This window comes from Rutidosis leptorrhynchoides, chromosome 7 (assembly GCF_046630445.1).
Source record: "Rutidosis leptorrhynchoides isolate AG116_Rl617_1_P2 chromosome 7, CSIRO_AGI_Rlap_v1, whole genome shotgun sequence".
Classification (NCBI taxonomy): Eukaryota; Viridiplantae; Streptophyta; class Magnoliopsida; order Asterales; family Asteraceae; genus Rutidosis; species Rutidosis leptorrhynchoides.
The window spans coordinates 133,514,097-133,541,097 of NC_092339.1; positions in this window are offsets into that span (position 1 = coordinate 133,514,097).

Consider the following 27,001-nt stretch of genomic DNA (forward strand, 5'->3'; position numbering starts at 1 on the left):
TATTTTTAAGATTTCGTTAAATATTTAAGTTTTATAAGTTTCTTTATTTTTATTTTAGTTTATAAAAATATAAGTTTTATTTTAAAATCTTTTATTTATTTAAAAACAGAAAACATAAAAAAAAAAAAAAACGCGTTGAAATTTAAAGCTGTCAGCTGAAATTTGAAACCCCGCGACTCGCGGGGTTTGAAGCACTAAATACCGCAACTCGCGGAGGGTATCTGACAGGCGACAGGAAGCCCTAAACCAGCATTAATTACGGGTTTTAATTAATTATTATTATTATTTAAACCTAATAATAATTATTATTATTATTAGTTTTATTTTTACTTTTACTTTTTATTTATATATTTAGTATTAATTAGTTTTATTAAATTGTAAAATTAATAGTTTTATAAAATAAATAATATAAAAATAATATTTTTATAAAAATTGTACTTTTTACAACTTTTTGTATATTTTTATATTTTGTACCTTTTTAATCGTTGTAGCGTAATATTTGTATTTTTAGCTCATATTTAATTTTAAACTTAGTTTTTGCTATAGTTATTTTTACTCCTAGATTTTTAGGCTTTGCCGTAGAATTCCTTAAGTGCTTTTTCTTTAGACTAAGATTTAGGTGCTTTAGAATTTTGCGACGCTTTTTAAGTTTTAGTTTCTTTTTAAGTTATTTCCATTTGGGATTTAGTTTTTCCTGTAAGCTTTAATATTTTTAGACCTTTTACTATGTACCAATTATCATTCCAATTAGTAATTTCAATTTACGATTATAATTTTAAGTTAGTTGTAGTAATAAGGTTAGGTTAGTTAAGTATTTTTAAGTTTTTATAAGTTTCTTTTATTTTTCCGTCACCTTTTATTTTTCAACCATTTTTTCTTTTTCGACCTTTTTCGACGAACTCTTTTTCTCTCTTATTTCTCGCCATTCTAGTTTTTAGGACTTAGAATTCTTTCTACTTCTTATCTAAATTTCTTAAAATAACGAAAATTTATTTTAAGTGGTTAAATTAATAGACATCAAAATTTTCTGATTCGTAATAATAGTTGGATTTGTACGTGGACCGGGTTATTGGAGCCAAACAGTCCTCAATTATATTGAGACCAAACGAATCCTGCCCCTCTGCTGCATCTTTTGGCTATTCGAAACGTGGGCAAAATCAGAAAAGTCTATTGATTGGATAACTTATTATAATTTTTCTTTCCTTTTTAAAAAAAACTAATAGGATATTCAGTGAATGCACCGAGCAAGACGTTCATCACCTTTTGTACGTTCACCACCTGTAACTAGATCAAGACATCGTTTAACAAATATAACCGCCGTTGATTTTTCTTTAGAATCGTCATCCAGTCGACCAAGTACTTCAGTTCAAATTTCCGATAATCCATTTTTTGAACCCAACCTCACAATTGAGAATCCAGAGAATATTCAGGAACGGTTCGTAGATCCTGAACCATTAAACTTTCCTCCGGAACCACCAATCATTCAAACAGAGATTGTTGAGGAACGAACCATTAAATCAGAATCATCTAGTGATACCGATTCAACAAATTCAATTATGGAGAATCTGGAACCTTTAAGTATGGAAGACCGAATGAGAGCTAAACGCACTGGCCAAGGTCACGCAATTACTCATCCAGACATTAATGCGCCAGATTATGAAATCAAAGGACAAATTCTACACATGGTGACTAATCAATGCCAATTTAGTGGTGCGCCGAAGGAAGATCCAAATGAACATCTACGTACCTTTAATAGAATCTGCACACTATTTAAAATACGAGAAGTGGAGGATGAACAGATATATCTCATGTTATTTCCCTGGACTTTAAAGGGAGAAGCCAAAGATTGGTTGGAATCGTTACCTGAAGGGGCGATTGATACATGGGATGTTTTAATTGACAAATTTCTTAAACAATTCTTTCCTGCATCTAAAGCCGTAAGACTTCAAGCAGAAATTGTTACGTTCACACAAAAACCAAATGAAACTCTATATGAGGCGTGGACAAGATATGGAAAGTTGTTAAGAGGATGTCCGCAACATGGTTTAGACACCTGTCAAATAGTACAAATATTCTACCGAGGATGCGACATCACTACAAGAAAAGACATAGATATAGCAGCTGGTGGTTCTATTATGAAGAAAACCGAAACTGATGCTTACAAAATTATTGATAATACTGCTTCCCACTCACATGAGTGGCACCAAGAAAAAGATATCGTTAGATCATCTAAAGCAGCTAGAGCCGATTCTAGCCATGACTTAGATTCCATTTCCGCAAAGATAGATGCTGTGGAGAGACGAATGGAAAAGATGACTAAGGATATTCACTCCATACGAATTAGTTGTGAGCAGTGTGGAGGACCACATTTGACAAAAGATTGTCTCAGTATTGAATTAACAATGGAACAAAGAGAGAATATTTCATACATAAACCAAAGGCCTGGAAATAATTATCAGAATAATTATCAACCGCCAAGACCAATTTACAATCAAAACCAGAATTATAACCGAAATATTCCATACAACAACCAACAAGGTCCTAGCAATCAACAAGTATCCAATAATACTTACAATCAGCAAAGACCGAATTTTCAAAACAAACCACCACAACAAACCGATGATAAAAAGCCGAATTTAGAAGATATGATGACGAAGCTAGTTGAAACTCAAACACAGTTTTTCACATCTCAGAAACAAACAAATGAACAAAATGCTCAAGCATTTAGAAATCAACAAGCTTCTATTCAAAATCTGGAACAAGAAGTAAGTAACCTAGCAAGGTTAATAGGTGAAAGAAAACCGGGAAGTCTACCTAGTGATACAAATGCTAACCCCCGGAATGAAACAGCTAAAGCTATTACCACAAGAAGTGGTACAACACTTAAACCACCTGAAATACCTGTAACTTCTGATGAAACTATTCCTACTCCACAAGAACCACAACCTGATCAAGATAAGGAAAAAGAACCGGTAGTTGAAAAGGTTAATGAAAATAACACAGTTAAGGATAAACCTTATGTTAAACCATACCAACCACCACTTCCTTATCCGAGTAAAATGAAGAAAGAAAAACTTGAAGCCGAGCAATCCAAATTCTTGGATATGTTTAAACAGATAAATGTAAATCTTCCTTTCATTGATGTGATTTCAGGAATGCCAAGATATGCTAAATTCTTGAAAGATCTAATCACAAATAGAAAGAAAATGGAAGAACTCTCGGCTGTTACTATGAATGCTAATTGTTCAGCAGTGCTGTTGAATAAGATACCAGAAAAACTATCTGATCCAGGAAGTTTCACAATTCCATGTTTTCTGGGTAGTCTTAGTTCAATAGAAGCATTGGCAGACTTAGGTGCTAGTATAAATCTAATGCCGTATTCACTATACGCTAAACTAGACCTTGGAGAATTGAAACCAACCAGAATAAGCATACAACTAGCCGACCGATCAGTAAAATATCCTAGAGGGATAATGGAGAATATGCTAGTTAAAGTTGGTACTTTAGTATTTCCAGTAGATTTTGTTGTTTTGGACATGGAAGAAGATTCTCAAGTTCCTCTCATATTAGGAAGACCATTCTTAAACACGGCTAAAGCAATGATAGACGTGTTCGGTAAGAAACTGACCCTAAGTATAGAGGATGAGAGTGTTACCTTTTCAGTAGATAGAGCAATGCAACAACCACAATCTGCAGATGATACATGTTATTATATTCAAACTATAGATGCACATGCAGAATTATTAGAAGAATTTCCAGAATTACAAGGAACAGGAGAATGTTCTTTAGGAGAAGGTAATGAACCAATTGATGAAGCTGAAATGTTAGCTACACTTATAGCTAATGGATATGAACCAACAACAGAAGAAATTCAAATGCTAAAAGAAGAAGACAGATATCGATATAAATCATCGATAGAAGAACCTCCGAAATTAGAGTTAAAGCCACTTCCAAACCATTTGGAATACGCTTATTTACATGGTGAATCTGAATTACCTGTAATAATATCGTCTTCTCTTACTGAAAATGAGAAATCACAACTCATTTCTGTGTTGAAAGCTCATAAACCAGCCATTGCATGGAAGATTCATGATATTAAAGGAATAAGTCCTTCGTATTGCACACATAAAATCCTTATGGAAGAAGGTCATAAAACGTATGTGCAACGCCAACGAAGACTAAATCCTAATATGCAAGATGTAGTTAAGAAAGAGATTATTAAACTGCTAGATGCAGGTTTGATATATCCAATCTCTGATAGTCCATGGGTAAGCCCAGTTCAATGCGTGCCTAAGAAGGGTGGCATGACTGTCATTACAAATGAGAAAAATGAGCTTATTCCTACTAGGACTGTAACAGGATGGCGTGTATGTATAGATTATAGAAAATTAAATGACGCCACCAGAAAAGATCACTTTCCCTTACCTTTCATAGATCAAATGTTGGAAAGATTAGCCGGAAATAGTTACTATTGTTTTCTAGATGGATTTTCCGGATATTTTCAAATTCCAATAGCACCCGAAGATCAAGAGAAAACCACATTCACGTGCCCTTATGGTACTTTTGCTTACAAACGCATGCCATTTGGACTTTGCAACGCCCCTGCAACCTTTCAAAGGTGTATGATGGCGATTTTTCATGACATGATAGAAGAATGCATGGAAGTATTCATGGATGACTTTTCAGTCTTCGGTGATACATTTAAATCATGTCTAGTTAATCTGGAACGAATGCTAATTAGATGCGAAAAATCAAATCTAGTACTTAATTGGGAGAAATGCCATTTCATGGTTAAAGAAGGCATCGTTCTTGGACATAAAATTTCAAAAGAAGGAATTGAAGTGGATAGAGCTAAAGTAGATGTAATTGCTAAACATCCACATCCCACAAATGTTAGAGGAGTTAGGAGTTTTCTAGGGCATGCCAGTTTTTACCGACGTTTCATAAAAGATTTTTCTAAAATTGCCACTCCAATGAATAAACTCCTAGAAAAGGATGCTCCATTCATCTTTTCAGATGAGTGTGTCAAATCTTTTAATATTCTTAAAGAGAAACTCACTAATGCACCGATCATGATAACACCAAATTGGAATCTACCATTTGAACTAATGTGCGATGCAAGTGATTTTGCAATGGGAGCCGTTTTAGGACAAAGGATTGAAAAACGATTTCAACCTATATATTATGCTAGTAAGACGTTACAAGGAGCACAAACAAACTATACAACTACTGAAAAAGAACTCCTTGCTATTGTCTTTGCTTTTGACAAATTTCGATCATATCTCGTTCTAGCAAAAACGGTGGTCTATACCGACCATTCTGCTCTTAGATACCTATTTTCAAAACAAGATGCTAAACCAAGATTAATCCATTGGATCTTACTCTTACAAGAGTTTGATATTGAAATCCGAGATAAAAGAGGAGCAGAAAATCTCGCCGCTGATCATCTTTCTCGTCTTGAAAATCCCGAATTAGAAGTTCTGAATGAATCAGCCATACAAGACAACTTTCCTGATGAATATCTATTGAAGATAGATTATAAAGAAATCCCATGGTTTGCAGACTATGCAAACTACTTAGTTTGTGGATTCCTTGAAAAAGGATTATCGTACCAAAGACGAAAGAAATTCTTCAGTGATATAAAACACTATTTCTGGGAAGATCCACATCTGTTTAAAAGTTGTCCCGATGGAATAATACGCCGATGTGTATTTGGAGATGAAGCTAGTAAAATTTTAAACCATTGTCACACAGGACCAACAGGAGGGCATTATGGGCCTCAACTAACAGCAAGAAAAGTTTATGAAGCTGGATTCTATTGGCCTACAATTTACAAAGACGCACACCTTCTTTGCAAATCCTGTGATGCATGTCAAAGGGCCGGAAAAATAAGTCAACGTGATGAAATGCCACAAAATGTCATCCAAGTATGTGAAGTATTTGACATTTGGGGTATTGACTTTATGGGTCCATTTCCAAAATCTCATAATAATCTATATATACTCGTAGCCATTGATTATGTATCTAAATGGGCGGAAGCACAAGCTCTCCCAACTAACGATGCACGAGTTGTAGTCAACTTTTTAAAACATCTTTTTGCAAGGTTTGGAACACCGAAAGCTTTAATAAGTGATCGGGGTACTCATTTCTGTAATAATCAACTTGAGAAAGTTCTTAAAAGATATGGAGTAACTCATAAAATCTCCACCGCATATCATCCACAAACAAGTGGACAAGTTGAAAATACCAACCGAGCTTTAAAACGTATTCTAGAGAAAACCGTAGGATCAAATCCGAAGGAATGGTCCATTAAATTGGAGGATGCACTCTGGGCTTTTAGAACAGCCTACAAAACTCCAATTGGAACCACACCTTTTAGACTTGTTTATGGAAAAGCATGTCATCTTCCAGTAGAAATTGAACACAAAGCATTTTGGGCTTTGAAGACATGTAATCTTGATTTACATGAAGCCGGACGTCTACGATTAAGTCAACTAAACGAATTAGAAGAATTAAGACATGAAGCATACGAAAATTCGTTAATCTATAAAGAAAGAATGAAGAAATGGCATGATAAAAGAATCAGAAGTTCAAAAGAATTTAAAGAAGGAGACAGAGTTCTTCTTTTCAATTCACGATTCAAGCTATTTCCTGGAAAATTGAAATCAAGATGGTCTGGACCATTCATAGTCAAAAGAGTTTTCCCATACGGAACGATAGAATTAATAAATTCAAATGGGATTGAATTTAAAGTTAATGGTCACAGAGTTAAACATTACATACATGGTCCGATGGAAGTCGACAACGAAGTTAATCACAATTTCGACACCACAGCTAACTAAGTGTGGGGAGAATCAAGTCTTTAAAGGATAATATGTATTTCTGTTAGAGTTAGATTGTCTGTTTTCGTGTAGTTCTCGAAAATGGAACACGTATGGTCTTTCCCTAGCAGACCCTAAAGAACTAGTCTTCTCCCCCCATTCTAAATTTTTATTTTTTTTAGGTTTTTACAAAATGAAGACTGCCTGTGAACTAAACCATGGTCTAATGCTACACGCTTTGATCACTAAAAGAAATAATGACATACTACCGAGTGAATTAGTATCAGTAATCAGAGAAAGAATGGACGGAGTTAGAAAAGAATCCAGATGCGAAGATAATAAGTTACAATTTGGTAAAGGAAAATCAAAATCCGCAGCAAAAAGAAGAGCACGACACCTAGAAAGATGTCACAAATGCGGAAAATGGTCACATGGAGGTAAATGTTCAAATAATCAAACCTATTCAAATACCGAATTTGTTACTTTATGCAGAGACGGACCGTTCATATGTTTAGAAGAAAAGACACTGAATGCTCGAGGTTACGCTTATGTAGCAATGGAAAACCAATTAAACCGACTATCTTATGAATGGAATAGATCATATAACTAAGAAATCTATTTCACAGGTATGTCTATACAGTTTTTAGTTTTTATTTTATTTTTAACCTTTTGATAATAAACGCTAATTTGTTAGCTAAAAAGTATCAAATTGGTATTAAATAAAATTAGGTTTGGCGACCGAAATTATTGATATCATTCAAAAATTTATTACATCACTGCGAAATTTAACGTTTATTCTTAAGGTATAAATATCTTTAATCAATCAACCCAAAATATTTCAAAAATTCGTCATGAGTTAAATTAGGTTTTGGAACCGAAATTACTTTACTGAAAAGAGGGGCGCATATTTTTGATAATATTTGATTGATTAAAGTAGGATAAAAAGACAAAAAGATTTTTAATTTTATTTTTACCATGTTTTTAAAATTAATATTTAAATCTTAAATTAATATTGTAAACTTTGTAAAAACAATATATTTAAAATATTTGAAAAATTAATATAAGTTTGATATGAATTTATAAATTTTTAAATTAAGTTTGGTGTGAATTTTTAATTTTTAAAATATAAATTTTTAATTTTATGCATTTCAAATTTTAAGTTTGGTGTGAATTTTTAATTTTTAATTTTGAATTTTATATTTAAGTTGTGTGAATTTAAAAACAAAAATTTACTTTATCTCATTAAGTTAAGAATATGATTTTTAAAATTCGTCGTAAGTTGAAGACTAGGTCTTTGAACCGAAATTGCTTTACCCGAGGGAGGGACGAGAACTTTTATTATCATTATTTTTAATCTTATTGATTTAAAGTATGCCAAAAACATTGAAAAAACCCAAAAAATCTTAGCTTTTAAAACAATCGCTACAAAAAGACAAATTTTAAAATTTTGTCGAGAGACGGACTAGGACATCGATCCGAAACGACCTCATCCTAAATAACAAGGGAAACAAAATTTTAAAATTAATTTCTTAATTGTTTTTATAAGTTAAAGATTATAAAAAAAAAAAAAAAAAAAAGAGCAAACTCCGCGATTCGCGGAGTTTGAAGTGCAAAACCTCCGCGACTCGCGGAGGGACCAAAACCCAGAAAAAAAAAATAAAAGAGCTGCACGATCAGTTCACTCCCCCACACACAAAACAGAAAAATACAGCTCGAAACTGCACCCGAAAAAACCCGAAAAACACCCCCAAAAATCCCAATTTTTAACCGTTAATCACCAAATTTTTTGCTAAAATCATGTTGAGAAGGATGCTATCTAAGAATTACTCAAGAAAAACGGTAAATTTCTACACCTAAACACCATTAATTCGAAGTTAGGTGTTCTTGAGCTATTTTTTCCCCAATTTGATTTTGATGCTTTTTAGTGTAATTAGACTTAAATTGTTTATGTATTATGCTTGTATAACCTAGATTGATGCTGTTTAACATGATTAGAAGCCTTAAACTTCAAATTTTGAATAATCTAGGGATTGTGTTCTTGAGCAAATTTGGGGCTTTTTGATATAAACAGGTTATGGCCGATTTTTGTCATGAATTGTTGCTAAATTGAGTAGTGTAACATGTCTAGGTAGTTAAATGATCCAAACTTTGAGCCTAAACATGATTTTGAGAATTAAAGTGGACTTTTTCAAGTCTAAAATTCATGAACTTGATTTTTGAAAGATAATGCCATTTGAGACTTGTTTAATTGCTATTAATGATTATTTTGACATTTTATTTGAGTTGAATGCTTATGAACTTGGCGAAAATTTTCGTATATGCTTATTTGAAAAAGTGTAGATTTGATAAAAATGTGAAAATGAGCTTAAGTTTGATATAAATTGATAATGTCATTGTAATTATTTTGATTGATGATTTTGCTGACACTAATGCATATTTGGATGCACAAAAATTGTGTTTGATGTGTTTTGCAGAATGAAAGGGGTGAATCTTCATCCCAAGCCCGCAATGCTCCTGCTGAGAATTTGGAACAACAGGAGGTGGATAACTACTACAAGCAGGATGTACCTCATCCAGTCATGACCTTTTCCGATATGCATTTGGAAGAGTTGCACCCGAACCTGAGATTTGACAGACTTTGGATAGATTATCCAAAATATCAACGGGGTTTGCATACTCTTCAATCTAAGGTTGTTGAGGTACCGAGGGTCATAGAATGGGGACCCTTAGAAGCTGTAGAATTGGCCGGGCCAATTAGGGAATTACTTGTACAGAGGTATGGTAATTCTTCTTTTAATGACTGGATATGTTTATTCACCATACGCAGACCTGTATATAAAGTATGGTGTGAAGAGTTGTTATGTAGTATAGAGTTGAATGATCGGGTAGCTAGTTTAACCGATCATTCTTTTATTAGATTTTTGTTAGGCGGTTCGATGCGCCACATGTCTTTACTGGACATGGCTCAGGCTTTACGTATATATACGCCTGAGGAGTTAGCGTCTGCCGATTGTAGAGGATTGATACTAAACGGTAGAAAGATAGATGAGAATTTTGATACACACGGTGTGTGGAGTCAAATGATAAGCCATCACCGTTTCAAAGGGGGAAATTACTCTTATTTGGATATAGATAGAGCCGAATTAAGAGTGATACATAGGTTTTTAGCTAATTCGATTACACAAAGGGGTAAAAACAAGGAAAAAGTAAATGAACAGGATTTGTTTTACCATATGTGTATTCGAGACCCACAGAGCGCTGTAAGTATACCATATTGTGTGGGTTATTATTTATCAGCTATGGTTCGGGGGATGCGACCACATAGCATAATAGGAGGTGGTATTTTTATTACTTTGATTGGTGAATATCTCGGTGTGGATATAAGTCGGGGGGGGGGGGGATTATTACTAGAAGAGCCGGAACCCCGCGATACTATAGGTTTAAATGTATACCATGGTGCGAAAGTTTTGAAGAGGCGAAATAACGCCGCAGTACGATACCATGGTAGACATCCACAGGTGGAGAGAAACCAGCAACAAGGTAATGTAGGAGGGGGGAATGAGATGCAAGAAATGCATAGGTTTATAGCTTCTCAGGAATACAAAAATGCTAGACAGAGAGCATTTGAAGATTGGCAAGTTCATCAGAACCAGATCATAGCGCATTGCCAACATATAGGTAGAAACTATATTCCTACACCGAAACCCGTCTTCCCTCCTTGGTCGATAGAGATGCAGCCACCATATCCTACGTATGACCCTGCCGAAGCATTCTATAGCACTTATGGTTATGCCTGGAACCCCTATTGGTACCAATATCATCCTTAGTTTACTTATTATTTTTTATTATTTTGTAATTTGTAATTATTGATACATTTAATATTTTTGTTAATATTGTAATCATTTTTATAATTATCTAACTTTTATTCTTAGATTTTAATAATTTTTGAATGTGGGGTAATATACCAAACTTCAAAAATATGTATATATGTTTGCAGTTTATCTTATGTACACAACAGGGTAAAACAACGCATTTTCAAAGACTGGTGATAATGCTAAAAACGAACATATATTTCATAGCATTATTCCTCAAGAAAGACAAGCTTTTAGTTGCAATTGTTCTATTTACAAGTGATATTCGTTTAAATAATAAAAGGTGAAGACAAAAGGCAGATTCGACAAATTGAAGACAAAAAGGTCCAAAGAGCTAAAAAGTACAAGATACAATCAAAAAGGTTCAAAATATTGATGAGGAACGTCTCAAAATGACAAGAGTACAAGTTACAAGACGCAAAGTACACGATATAAAATAATACGCGAGGACGTCCGAAAATCCGGAACCGGGACCTGAGCCAAGAAGAAACGCCCGACGCAACAGACCAAAAATATCTAGTCTACTATGCACAAGAATATAATATAATATATATATAATTATATATAATTATATATTATATATATTATTATTATTATATTACGTCGGCAAGAAGAAAACAAAAGTAGTTGGCTGAATCCAGGGTGGCCATGCGACTCGCATGGCCAGAAGCACAAAACCATGCGAGTCGCATGGTGTGAGATTGCTGGTCAGGTCCTATAAATAGCCAGTTTTCTGACGAGTTTTAGACATCTTTTTTTCTCTTCCTCTTCATAAGTAATATATATTTATATTTATAATTTATATTTTAATTTTAATTATAATTCTAATAATAAGGGTATGTTAGCGAATGTTGTAAAGGTGTAAGTCGAAATTCTGTCCGTGTAACGCTACGCTATTTTTAATCATTGTAAGTTATGTTCAACCTTTTTATATTAATGTCTCGTAGCTAAGTTATTATTATGCTTATTTAAAACGAAGTAATCATGATGTTGGGCTAATTACTAAAATTGGGTAATTGGGCTTTGTACCATAATTGGGGTTTGGACAAAAGAACGACACTTGTGGAAACTAGGCTATGGGCTATTAATGGGCTTATTATTTGTTTAACTAAATGAAAGTTTGTTAATGTTAATATAAAGATTTACAATTGGGCGTCCCTATAAATTACCATATACACTCGATCGGACACGATGGGCGGGGTATTTATTTGTACGAATAATCGTTCATTTAACCGGACACGGGAATGGATTAATAGCCACTAGAATAATTAAAACAGGGGTGAAATTACATTCAAGGGTAATTGGTGTAATTGTTAACAAAGTAGTAAAACCTTGGTTTACACGCAGTCGATAACCTGGTGTATTCATTAAACAAAGTATTAAAACCTTGTTACAATTCGAATCCCCAATTAGTTGGAATATTTATCTTCGGGTATAATAATAATTTGACAAGGACACTTGCAATTTATATTTATGACTGATGGACTGTTATGGACAAAAACCAGACGGACATATTGAATAATCCAGGACAAAGGACAATTAACCCAAGGGCATAAAACTAAAATCAACACGTCAAACATCATGATTACGGAAGTTTAAATAAGCATAATTCTTTTATATCATATTTAATTTCCTTTATTTTATATTTAATTGCACTTCTAATTATCGCACTTTTATTTATTGTTATTTCATTTTATCGCACTTTTAATTATCGTACTTTTTAATTATCGCAATTTAATTTTTATCGCATTTTTATTATTCGCAATTTCATTATCGTTATTTACTTTACGCTTTAATTTAAGTCTTGTATTTATTTTATATTTTACATTAGGTTTTAACTGCGACTAAAGTTTTAAAATCGACAAACCGGTCATTAAACGGTAAAAACCCCCCTTTATAATAATAATATTACCTATATATATATTTGTATTTTTATAAAAGTTAACTAATATAGCGTTGAGCTTTGTTTAAAGATTTCCCTGTGGAACGAACCGGACTTACTAAAAACTACACTACTGTACGATTAGGTACACTGCCTATAAGTGTTGTAGCAAGGTTTAAGTATATCCATTCTATAAATAAATAAATATCTTGTGTAAAATTGTATCGTATTTAATAGTATTTTCTAGTAAAATATAAACTATTTTATATACACCTCGTTCGACATCAAGTATTTTTGGCGCCGCTGCCGGGGAAATATTTTCGCCGAAGCGAAACGCCATATTTTTAATTTTTAAGTTATAATTAGTTTTTGTAAAATTTATATTTTTGTTTAAAAATTAAAAAGATATAAAAAATTAAAAAAATCTTTTAGAACCGAAAAAAAAATATATTTTTAGTATATTTTTAAGTTTTTCTTTTATTTTTACAAAATTATAAAGTATTTTAAGTTTATTTTTAAGTTTTTATTTTAATTATATATATATATTTTATTTAAATTTAAAACAGAAAATAAAAGAAATAAAATATAAAATAATACGTGACCCGTCATTTAAACCAGTCCAGTTGAACTGGTCCAGTTCATTCATGCGACTCGCATGACCCCCCCACTAAAACCATGCGACTCGCATGAGGGGTCTGACAGGGCCACATTCAAACCCTAATTTCGCATTTAATGCGTATTAATTTATTATTATTATTTAAACCCTAGTTTTATTTATTATTATTAATTAAGTTTTAGTTATTTAAATTAATTATTACTTTTAACTAGTTTTAATTATATAATACTTAATACTTTAAATTATAAAATATAAAAATAATATTTTTATAAAATCTAATATTTTTATAACTTTTTATAACTTTTAATATTTTGTCCCTTTTTAATCGTTGTAGCGTAATATTTGTATTTTTAGCTCATATTTAATTTTAAACTTAGTTTTCGCTATAGTTATTTTTACTCCTAGATTTTTAGGCTTTGCCGTAGAATCCCTTAAGTGCTTTTTCTTTAGACTAAGATTTAGGTGCTTTAGAATTTTGCGACGCCTTTTTAAGTTTTAGTTTCTTTTTAAGTTATTTCCATTTGGGATTTAGTTTTTTCCTGTAAGCTTTAATATTTTTAGACCTTTTACTATGTATCAATTATCATTCCAATTAGTAATTTCAATTTGCGATTATAATTTTAAGATAGTTGTAGTAATAAGGTTAAATTAGTTAAGTATTTTTAAAGTTTTTATAAGTTTCTTTTATTTTTCCGTCACCTTTTATTTTTCAACCATTTTTCTTTTTCGACCTTTATCGACGAACTCTTTTTCTCTCTTATTTCTCGCTATTCTAGTTTTTAGGACTTAGAATTTTTTCTACTTCTTATCTAAATTTCTTAAAATTACGAAAATTTATTTTAAGTAGTTAAATTGATAGACATAAAAATTTTCTGGTTCGTAGTAATAGTTGGATTTGTACGTGGACCGGGTTATTGGAGCCAAACAGTCCTCAATTATATTGAGACCAAACGAATCCTGCCCCTCTGCTGCATCTTTTGGCTATTCGAAACGTGGGCAAAATCAGAAAAGTCTATTGATTGGATAACTTATTATAATTTTTCTTTCCTTTTTAAAAACTAATAGGATATTCAGTGAATGCACCGAGCAAGACGTTCATCACCTTTTGTACGTTCACCACCTGTAACTAGATCAAGACATCGTTTAACAAATATAACCGCCGTTGATTTTTCTTTAGAATCGTCATCCAGTAGACCAAGTACTTCAGTTCAAATTTCCGATAATCCAGTTTTTGAAACCAACCTCACAATTGAGAATCCAGAAAATATTCAGGAAAGGTTCATAGATCCTGAACCACTAAACTTTCCTCCGGAACCACCAATCATTCAAACAGAGATTGTTGAGGAACGAACCATTAAATCAGAATCATCTAGTGATACCGATTCAACAAATTCAATTATGGAGAATCTGGAACCTTTAAGTATGGAAGACCGAATGAGAGCTAAACGCACTGGCCAAGGTCACGCAATTACTCATCCAGACATTAATGCGCCAGATTATGAAATCAAAGGACAAATTTTACACATGGTGACTAATCAATGCCAATTTAGTGGTGCGCCGAAGGAAGATCCAAATGAACATCTACGTACCTTTAATAGGATATGCACACTATTTAAAATACGAGAAGTGGAGGATGAACAAATATATCTCATGTTATTTCCCTGGACTTTAAAGGGAGAAGCCAAAGATTGGTTGGAATCGTTACCTGAAGGGGCGATCGATACATGGGATGTTTTAATTGACAAATTTCTTAAACAATTTTTTCCTGCATCTAAAGCCGTAAGACTTCAAGCAGAAATTGTTACGTTCACACAGAAACCAAATGAAACTCTATATGAGGCGTGGACAAGATATGGAAAGTTGTTAAGAGGATGTCCGCAACATGGTTTAGACACCTGTCAAATAGTACAAATATTCTACCAAGGATGCGACATCACTACAAGGAAAGACATAGATATAGCAGCTGGTGGTTCTATTATGAAGAAAACTGAAACTGATGCTTACAAAATTATTGATAACACTGCTTCCCACTCACATGAGTGGCACCAAGAAAAAGATATCATTAGATCATCTAAAGCAGCTAGAGCCGATTCTAGCCATGACTTAGATTCCATTTCTGCAAAGATAGACGCTGTGGAGAGACGAATGGAAAAGATGACTAAGGATATTCACTCAATACGAATTAGTTGTGAGCAGTGTGGAGGACCACATTTGACAAAAGATTGTCTATGTATTGAATTAACAATGGAACAAAGAGAGAATATTTCATACATAAACCAAAGGCCTGGAAATAATTATCAGAATAATTATCAACCGCCAAGACCGATTTACAATCAAAACCAGAATTATAACCGAAATATTCCATACAACAACCAACAAGGTCCTAGCAATCAACAATTATCCAATAATACTTACAATCAGCAAAGACCGAATTTTCAAAATAAACCACCACAACAAACCGATGATAAAAAGCCAAATTTAGAAGATATGATGACGAAGCTAGTTGAAACTCAAACGCAGTTTTTCACATCTCAAAAACAAACCAATGAACAAAATGCTCAAGCATTTAGAAATCAACAAGCTTCTATTCAAAATCTGGAACAAGAAGTAAGTAACCTAGCAAGGTTAATAGGTGAAAGAAAACCGGGAAGTCTACCTAGCGATACAAATGCTAACCCCCGGAATGAAACAGCTAAAGCTATTACCACAAGAAGTGGTACAACACTTAAACCACCTGAAATACCTGTAACTTCTGATGAAACTATTCCTACTCCACAAGAACCACAACCTGATCAAGATAAGGAAAAGGAACCGGTAGTTGAGAAGGTTAATGAAGATAACACAGTTAAGGATAAACCTTATGTTAAACCATACCAACCACCACTTCCTTACCCGAGTAAAATGAAGAAGGAAAAACTTGAAGCCGAGCAATCCAAATTCTTGGATATGTTTAAACAGATAAATGTAAATCTTCCTTTCATTGATGTGATTTCAGGAATGCCAAGATATGCTAAATTCTTGAAAGATCTAATCACGAATAGAAAGAAAATGGAAGAACTCTCGGCTGTTACTATGAATGCTAATTGTTCAGCAGTGCTGTTGAATAAGATACCAGAAAAACTATCTGATCCAGGAAGTTTCACAATTCCATGTTTTCTGGGTAGTCTTAGTTCAATAGAAGCATTGGCAGACTTAGGTGCTAGTATAAATCTAATGCCGTATTCACTATACGCTAAATTAGACCTTGGAGAATTGAAACCAACAAGAATAAGCATACAACTAGCCGATAGATCAATAAAATATCCTAGAGGGATAATGGAGAACATGCTAGTTAAAGTTGGTACTTTAGTATTTCCAGTAGATTTTGTTGTTCTGGACATGGAAGAAGATTCTCAAGTTCCTCTCATATTAGGAAGACCATTCTTAAACACGGCTAAAGCAATGATAGACGTGTTCGGTAAGAAACTGACCCTAAGTATAGAGGATGAGAGTGTTACCTTTTCAGTTGATAGAGCAATGCAACAACCACAATCTGCAGATGATACATGTTATTATATTCAAACTATAGATGCACATGCAGAATTATTAGAAGAATTTCCAGAACTACAAGGAACAGGAGAATGTTCTTTAGGAGAAGGTAATGAACCAATTGATGAAGCTGAAATGTTAACTACACTTATAGCTAATGGATATGAACCAACAACAGAAGAAATTCAAATGCTAAAAGAAGAAGACAGATATCGATATAAATCATCGATAGAAGAACCTCCGAAATTAGAGTTAAAGCCACTTCCAAACCATTTGGAATACGCTTATTTACACGGTGAATCTGAATTACCTGTAATAATATCGTCTTCTCTTACTGAAAATGAGAAATCACAGCTCATTTCTGTGTTGAAAGCTCATAAACCAGCCATTGCATGGAAGATTCATGATATTAAAGGAATAAGTCCTTCGTATTGCACACATAAAATCCTTATGGAAGAAGGTCATAAAACGTATGTGCAACGCCAACGAAGACTAAATCCTAATATGCAAGATGTAGTTAAAAAAGAGATTATTAAACTGCTAGATGCAGGTTTAATTTATCCAATCTCTGATAGTCCATGGGTAAGCCCAGTTCAATGCGTACCTAAGAAGGGTGGCATGACTGTCATCACAAATGAGAAAAATGAGCTTATTCCTACTAGGACTGTAACAGGATGGCGTGTATGTATTGATTATAGAAAATTAAATGACGCCACCAGAAAAGATCACTTTCCCTTACCTTTCATAGATCAAATGTTGGAAAGATTAGCCGGAAATAGTTACTATTGTTTTCTAGATGGATTTTCCGGATATTTTCAAATTCCAATAGCACCCGAGGACCAAGAGAAAACCACATTCACGTGCCCTTATGGTACTTTTGCTTACAAAAGAATGCCATTTGGACTTTGTAACGCCCCTGCAACCTTTCAAAGGTGTATGATGGCGATTTTTCATGACATGATAGAAGAATGCATGGAAGTATTCATGGATGACTTTTCAGTCTTCGGTGATACATTTAAATCATGTCTAGTTAATCTGGAACGAATGCTAATTAGATGCGAAAAATCAAATCTAGTACTTAATTGGGAGAAATGCCATTTCATGGTTAAAGAAGGCATCGTTCTTGGACATAAAATTTCAAAAGAAGGAATTGAAGTGGATAGAGCTAAAGTAGATGTAATTGCTAAACTTCCACATCCCACCAATGTTAGAGGAGTTAGGAGTTTTCTAGGGCATGCCGGTTTTTACCGACGTTTTATAAAAGATTTTTCTAAAATTGCCACTCCTATGAATAAACTCCTAGAAAAGGATGCGCCATTCATCTTTACAGATGAGTGTATCAAATCTTTTAATATTCTTAAAGAAAAACTCACTAATGCACCGATCATGATAACACCAAATTGGAATCTACCATTTGAACTAATGTGCGATGCAAGTGATTTTGCAATGGGAGCCGTTTTAGGACAAAGGATTGAAAAACGATTTCAACCTATATATTATGCTAGTAAGACATTACAAGGAGCACAAACGAACTATACAACTACTGAAAAAGAACTCCTTGCTATTGTCTTTGCTTTTGACAAATTTCGATCATATCTCGTTCTAGCAAAAACGGTGGTCTATACCGACCATTCTGCTCTTAGATACCTATTTTCAAAACAAGATGCTAAACCAAGATTAATCCGTTGGATCTTACTCTTACAAGAGTTTGATATTGAAATCCGAGATAAAAAAGGAGCAGAAAATCTCGCCGCTGATCATCTTTCTCGTCTTGAAAATCCCGAATTAGAAGTTCTGAATGAATCGGCCATACAAGACAACTTTCCTGATGAATATCTATTGAAGATAGATTATAAAGAAATCCCATGGTTTGCAGACTATGCAAACTACTTAGTTTGTGGATTCCTTGAAAAAGGATTATCGTACCAAAGACGAAAGAAATTCTTCAGTGATATAAAACACTATTTCTGGGAAGATCCACATCTGTTTAAAAGTTGTCCCGATGGAATAATACGCCGATGTGTATTTGGAGATGAAGCGAGTAAAATTTTAAACCATTGTCACACAGGACCAACAGGAGGGCATTATGGGCCTCAACTAACAGCAAGAAAAGTTTATGAAGCTGGATTCTATTGGCCTACAATTTACAAAGACGCACACCTTCTCTGCAAATCCTGTGATGCATGTCAAAGGGCCGGAAAAATAAGTCAACGTGATGAAATGCCACAAAATGTCATCCAAGTATGTGAAGTATTTGACATTTGGGGTATTGACTTTATGGGTCCATTTCCAAAATCTCATAATAATCTATATATACTCGTAGCCATTGATTATGTATCTAAATGGGCGGAAGCACAAGCTCTCCCAACTAACGATGCACGAGTTGTAGTAAACTTTTTAAAACGTCTTTTTGCAAGGTTTGGAACACCGAAAGCTTTAATAAGTGATCGGGGTACTCATTTCTGTAATAATCAACTTGAAAAAGTTCTTAAAAGATATGGAGTAACTCATAAAATCTCCACCGCATATCATCCACAAACGAGTGGACAAGTTGAAAATACCAACCGAGCTTTAAAACGTATTCTAGAGAAAACCGTAGGATTAAATTCGAAGGAATGGTCCATTAAATTGGAGGATGCACTCTGGGCTTTTAGAACAGCCTACAAAACTCCAATTGGAACCACACCTTTTAGACTTGTTTATGGAAAAGCATGTCATCTTCCAGTAGAAATTGAACACAAAGCATTTTGGGCTTTGAAAACATGTAATCTTGATTTACATGAAGCCGGACGTCTACGATTAAGTCAACTAAACGAATTAGAAGAATTAAGACATGAAGCATACGAAAATTCGTTAATCTATAAAGAAAGAACGAAGAAATGGCATGATAAAAGAATCAGAAGTTCAAAAGAATTTAAAGAAGGAGACAGAGTTCTTCTTTTCAATTCACGATTCAAGCTATTTCCTGGAAAATTGAAATCAAGATGGTCTGGACCATTCATAGTCAAAAGAGTTTTCCCATACGGAACGATAGAATTAATAAATTCAAATGGGATTGAATTTAAAGTTAATGGTCACAGAGTTAAACATTACATACATGGTCCGATGGAAGTCGACAACGAAGTTAATCACAATTTCGACACCACAGCTAACTAAGTGTGGGGAGAATCAAGTGTTTAAGGGATAATATGTATTTCTGTTAGAGTTAGATTGTCTGTTTTCGTGTAGTTCTCGAAAATGGAACACGTATGGTCTTTCCCTAGCAGACCCTAAAGAACTAGTCTTCTCCCCCCATTCTGAATTTTTATTTTTTTTAGGTTTTTACGAAATGAAGACTGCCTGTGAATTAAACCATGGTCTAATGCTACACGCTTTGATCACTAAACGTAATAATGACATACTCCCGAGCGAATTAGTATCAGTAATCAGAGAAAGAATGGACGGAGTTAGAAAAGGATCCAGATGCGAAGATAATAAGTTACAATTTGGTAAAGGAAAATCAAAATCCGCAGCGAAAAGAAGAGCACGACACCTAGAACGATGTCACAAATGCGGAAAATGGTCACATGGAGGTAAATGTTCAAATAATCAAACCTATTCAAATACCGAATTTGTTACTTTATGCAGAGACGGACCGTTCATATGTTTAGAAGAAAAGACAATGAATGCTCGAGGTTACGCCTATGCAGCCATGGAAAACCAATTAAACCGACTATCTTATGAATATAATAGATCATATAACTAAGAAATCTATTTCACAGGTATGTCTGTACAGTTTTTATTTTTATTTATTTTTTAACCTTTTGATAATAAACGCTAATTTGTTCGCTAAAAAGTATTAAATTGGTATTAAATAAAATTAGGTTTGGCGACCGAAATTATTGATATCGTTCAAAAATTTATTACATCACTGCGAAATTTAACGTTTATTCTTAAGGTATAAATATCTTTAATCAATCAACCCAAAATATTTCAAAAATTCGTCAGGGGTTAAATTAGGTCTTGGAACCGAAATTACTTTACCGAAAAGAGGGGCGCATATTTTTGATAATATTTGATTGATTAAAGTGGGATAAAAAGACAAAAAGATTTTTAAATTTATTTTTACCATGTTTTTAAAAAATTAATATTTAAATCTTAAATTAATATTGTAAACTTTGTAAAAACAATATTTTTAAAATTGTAAATATTTGAAAAATTAATATAAGTTTGGTGTGAATTTATAATATGAATTTTTAAATTAAGTTTGGTGTGAATTTTTAATTTTTAAAATATGAAATTTAAATTTTATGCATTTCAAATTTTAAGTTTGGTGTGAATTTTTAATTTTAATTTTGAATTTTATATTTATGTTGTGTAAATTTAAAAACAAAAATTTACTTTATCTCATTAAGTTAAGAATATGATTTTTAAAATTCGTCGTAAGTTGAAGACTAGGTCTTTGAACCGAAATTGCTTTACCCGAGGGAGGGACGAGAACTTTTATTATCATTATTTTTAATCTTATTGATTTAAAGTATGCAAAAACATTAAAAAACCCAAAAATCTTAGCTTTTAAAACAATCGCTACAAAAAGACAAATTTTAAAATTTTGTCGAGGGACGGACTAGGGCATAGTCCCGAAACGACCTCGTCTTAAAAAGAAACAAAATTTTTAAAATTTTATTAAATTTTATGTTCTAAAAAGTTTAAGGTTTATATAAAAAAAAAAAAAAAAAAAAAAAAAAAAAAAAAAAAAAAAATACCTGGGAATTGACCCCCATGCGAGTCGCATGGGGATGGGCAGAAGGCCATGCGACTCGCATGGCCATAAAATACTGGACAGGATCAAAACTTCCAGCGAGCTGCTCTGTCTCTCACATTACACACACATATACACGAACCATCTCCAAAACCCTCTCAATTTTTCACCAATTTTCACCAAATTTCTTGCAAAACTTCACAATAATCATGCCTAGATTCAGTAGTCTCAACCCCTTCAGGAGAAAGGTAAAGATTTCACCCCTAATCTCTTTAAATTCGAATTTTTGTGTTCTTGAGCTAGAAAATTTATATTTTGATTTTGTTAAATTTAGGTGTAATTAGAGCTAAATTGTTGTTATATTATGCATGTATATCCTAGATAGAAGCTATTTAACATGAATTGAAGCTAAAAACTTCAAATTTTTAAGAATCTAGGGTTTGTGTTCTTGAGCAATTTGGGGCTTTTTGATATAAACAGGTTATGGCCGATTTTTGTCATGAATTGTTGCTAAATTAAGTAGTGTAACATGTTTAGGTAGTTAATTGATCCAAACTTTGAGCCTAAACATGTTTTTGAGAATTAAAGTAGACTTTTTAAGTCTAAAAATTCATGAACTTGGATAATTTGATATAAAGGCCATTTGAAACTTGTTTCATTGCTAGTAGTGATTATTTTGGCATGTTATTTAAGATAAATGCTTATGAACTTGATGTACATTTTTCGTATATGCTTATTTGACAAAGTGTAGACTTGACAAAAATAAGAAAATGAGCACTAGTTTGATTTGAATGCCATGTAACAAGTGTTTAATTGTTATAATAATTATTGTTGACATGTTTAAGAGTTTAAATGTGATAAAACATTGTACACATTTTCGTATGTAAAAGTATATAATTGTTATTTTTAGGAAAATATGTATAAAATATGTTATGAATTGAACATGTCATCATAATTGTTTCAAGTTATTATTTTGCTAACACTAATGCATATTTGGATGCAAAAATTTTGTGTTTAATGTGTTTTGCAGAAAGCCGATACTGGAGGTTCAGGAGCATCATCATCCAGGCAACCAGAGCCCGAACCGCAAATGTTTCATGAACAAGAACAACATATGCAACAAGAAGAAGAAGAACAGGAGGAGCAACATATTCCTTATCACGATCAAGATCAATTATTCGTGAATCAGTTTCGTCAATTCGCTCCACATCAAAGGATTCTGAGCTTAGACATTAATGAAGATCAGTTACATCCAAATCTGAGATTTGATCGATGTTGGATAGAGTATCCAGATTATCAAAAGAACATGCACATTCTCTACAATAAGGTTGTTGAAATGCCAAGGGCAATTGACTGGGTACCTTTGGAAACAGTTGACCTTGCCGAACCGATTCGGGGATTATTGGTGCAAAGGTATGGTAATTCTCAGTTTAACGATTGGATGCGCCTATTTTCCATTCGTAGAACCATATATAGGGAATGGTGTATAGAATTACTTAGTACTATTAAGTTAAACAGTGATGTTAGGAGGATAGATGATAGAAGCTTTATTAGATTTCTGTTAGGTGGACGCATGTACAGAATGTCCATGATAGATTTAGCCAGGGCCTTACAGATTTACACCCCTGCTGAACTTTTGAGCCCCGACTGTAATAGCCTGATTGCCCAAGGAGAAAGGGTAGATAGGGAATTTGATGTTAACACTGTCTGGAGGTGTATGTCACACTTTAATGAATTTCACGCCAGTGGAAATCATACATACTTAGATATAGACAGAGCTGAACTCCGGGTGATTCATAGATTCTTAGCAAACACAATTACACAAAGGGGTAGGAATAAGGAGAAATTGACCGTAAACGATTTGTTCTACCTCAAGTGTATTAGAGACCCGAGGAGTTTCGTTAACATTCCCTATTGTGTTGGTTATTATCTCGCTAATGTAGTTTCGGGGATGAAATCGGGGAGTATTATAGGTGGTGGTATTTTCATTACTCTCATTGGAGAGTATTTAGGTGTAGATAAGCACCAAGGGGGTCCAATGAACGAAATAGAGGACGGAGGTGAAACTATAAGTTCAAACCTTTATCACGGTGCAAGGGTATTATTGATGAGACGTGGTCGGGTATATCGATACGAGGGACCTCAGCGACAGGTAGAGAGAGGTTCGGATGACGAGATGGAGGAGGCGAACAACATTATAGGAGTTGTTCGGGAGACTGCTCTTGATTTAGGCGTTCGTATGGAGGATGAATACATGACGAACTATGATAGGCATATGCAGTATGAGGCATGGCAACGCCGGAATGACTACGAGCATTCCCGGCAACGAGAGCATGACCGATGGGATTATCATCAGCGCCAAATTATAAGCCAGTTGCAGCCTGGCGAGATGTATTATCCGACCCGACCCGCATACTATCCCGCACATCAGCCAGAGATGAGACCACCCTATGATTCATATGATTATAACGCAGCATACCAGTACACCTATAATCAGCCATGGAACCCGGACGCGAACATGAATTGGGATCCATATCCTAATTTTCCTCCTAACCCACCTCCTGATCAGTAGAGATAAATTGGTAATTTTTATTTTTTATTATTTTAAACACTTAACATTTCTATTACGTTTATGTAATGTTTGATATTTCTATTATTATTGTGTACTAATATTTTTCTTATAATTTGAAAGTGGGATGCCAAAGTTCCATTTCAAATTGCATGTATGATTATATTTGTATTGTATGTATTCTATTTTATGCACAAAACAGGGTAAAACAACGCGTTTTCAAAGACTGGCATTAAGTTCAGCAAAAGCAAGTAATTTTGACGACAATGATGCAAAATGTATGTGAAATAACAACAAGACGGAATGAACAAATGACGTGCACCATTTATCATTCAGCAAACAAACGCCAATATATTTGGAAACTTTGGTAAAAATTTAATCATTTTCACACAAATCACCCTCAATAATTTAAATTGTTACTGATTTCTTGCAAATGAGGGCATTGCAAGATCTTAAGTGTGGGAAGGGGTTAAATTCTTTCGGATTTTAAAATTTTTATATTAAACACTTGGTTACCATTAAAAATACTAGTAAAGCAGTAGTTGTATTAGAATCTAGTGCTCTCTGATAAAAAAGAACAGCCCTAGTCTTATATACTGACTACCCAATTCTAGTAAAATTTTTCAAAATTTTCAATTAAATGAATTCAAAATCATGTTTATACATATTTATGAACGATAAAACTAGGTTTTAACACCGAAATTATTGTTACCTCGGAAAGGACATAAATTGAGAAACAAACTAAAATGTTAAAATTCATTTAAAATGGAATAGAGGACGATAAAAAGGAAAATAAAAGCCAAGTGTGGGAAAATTTACCAAGTTATTTTAAACATATGTCACATATATTTGTAACAAATAACTGAAAATACTTTTGCTTTGGACTAAACTAAACTGTTTTACCCGATGAAAGAAAAGAAGAGATGGATCTACACGATGAATCAATTCCATCATTTAAAGGAAGTAAAGTCTTCCGAAAAAGACACGCGCTTCTTGATTTAGGTCATGAAGTTGTCGTTCAGACCAGCTGTAGGTTGACGAAAAATCTAGAAAAGTCATCACTAAAATCAGCAGGAAATCCACGGACCTCAGCATTAAACAGGGTCGCCAAGTGGTCAGATTTATCCTAACCATGAGAAGGATTTATCTCGTACAATGGGGGGGCACCGTGCAAATTAGCTTGATAAGACTAATGAATCAGATCCCCAGAAAAGGATAATCTCCTTAAAGATTAAAAATCAGCTTTTAAGACTGATATTACTCAATCCTAGAGATTGACCTTAAAGATTGAGAATTACAAACTCATGGAATTCGATGATATCTAAACTCGAGCTTGAACGAGAAAATATTTTGATCAAAATTATAAACCGATTTGTTTTCTGAAAAACCCATTTTCAATGCGTTCATTATCATTGAACGTAAAATCCTAGGAATTCACCTAGAATTCATTAGGTCACCTGAACTAAATCGGGTGTCAACCGTAAGAACGATGGTTGCATAACATGGTCAAAGACAGGACTTTGTGCCAAACCGACAAATTATAAGGGTGAGCTTTACTATTGCTCCTACCAAGGATAGTAATTGCGTCCGACACGTTATAGACCATAATCAAAAGCATGTCACGGGACATTGCCTTAACAGTTGCTTGTTCAACGCTTTCCTTTACAACCGGACGGTAGTTTGCCGAAAGGTAATATACGGGACAAGTAAACTGGACGTGTTGCTTTCCTAATACAAGGTTAGCAAGTGGGTGACACAAAACCGCAAGTTTTGAGCTAAAATTTTCAAATCTGAAACCCACCAAACCCACAAAAATATTTTGCAAACACCGGTAAAGGGTTATTCCGGAAAACTTATCTAGGGTAAAAACTAGATTTCAAAAGATCAAATGTTTTCATAAAGATCCAATTTCCTTAATGGATCTAAATTTTTATAGTCATGTGGGACTGTAAACCATATCGTTACTTCCATTGTTTATACCGCCGTATAGAAATCACTGATGTACAAAGTGTGAAGAATAAAGAAGTGATTCTAGTATTTCAAGACAATATTGCTTGAGGACAAGCAACGCTCAAGTGTGGGAATATTTGATAATGCTAAAAACGAACATATATTTCATAGCATTATTCCTCAAGAAAGACAAGCTTTTAGTTGCAATTGTTCTATTTACAAGTGATATTCGTTTAAATAATAAAAGGTGAAGACAAAAGGCAGATTCGACAAATTGAAGACAAAAATGTCCAAAGAGCTAAAAAGTACAAGATACAATCAAAAAGGTTCAAAATATTGATGAGGAACGTCTCAAAATGACAAGAGTACAAGTTACAAGACGCAAAGTACACGATATAAAATAATACGCGAGGACGTCCGAAAATCCGGAACCGGGACCTGAGCCAAGAAGAAACGCCCGACGCAACAGACCAAAAATATCTAGTCTACTATGCACAAGAATATAATATAATATATATATAATTATATATAATTATATATTATATATATTATTATTATTATATTACGTCGGCAAGAAGAAAACAAAAGTAGTTGGCTGAATCCAGGGTGGCCATGCGACTCGCATGGCCAGAAGCACAAAACCATGCGAGTCGCATGGTGTGAGATTGCTGGTCAGGTCCTATAAATAGCCAGTTTTCTGACGAGTTTTAGACATCTTTTTTTCTCTTCCTCTTCATAAGTAATATATATTTATATTTATAATTTATATTTTAATTTTAATTATAATTCTAATAATAAGGGTATGTTAGCGAATGTTGTAAAGGTGTAAGTCGAAATTCTGTCCGTGTAACGCTACGCTATTTTTAATCATTGTAAGTTATGTTCAACCTTTTTATATTAATGTCTCGTAGCTAAGTTATTATTATGCTTATTTAAAACGAAGTAATCATGATGTTGGGCTAATTACTAAAATTGGGTAATTGGGCTTTGTACCATAATTGGGGTTTGGACAAAAGAACGAC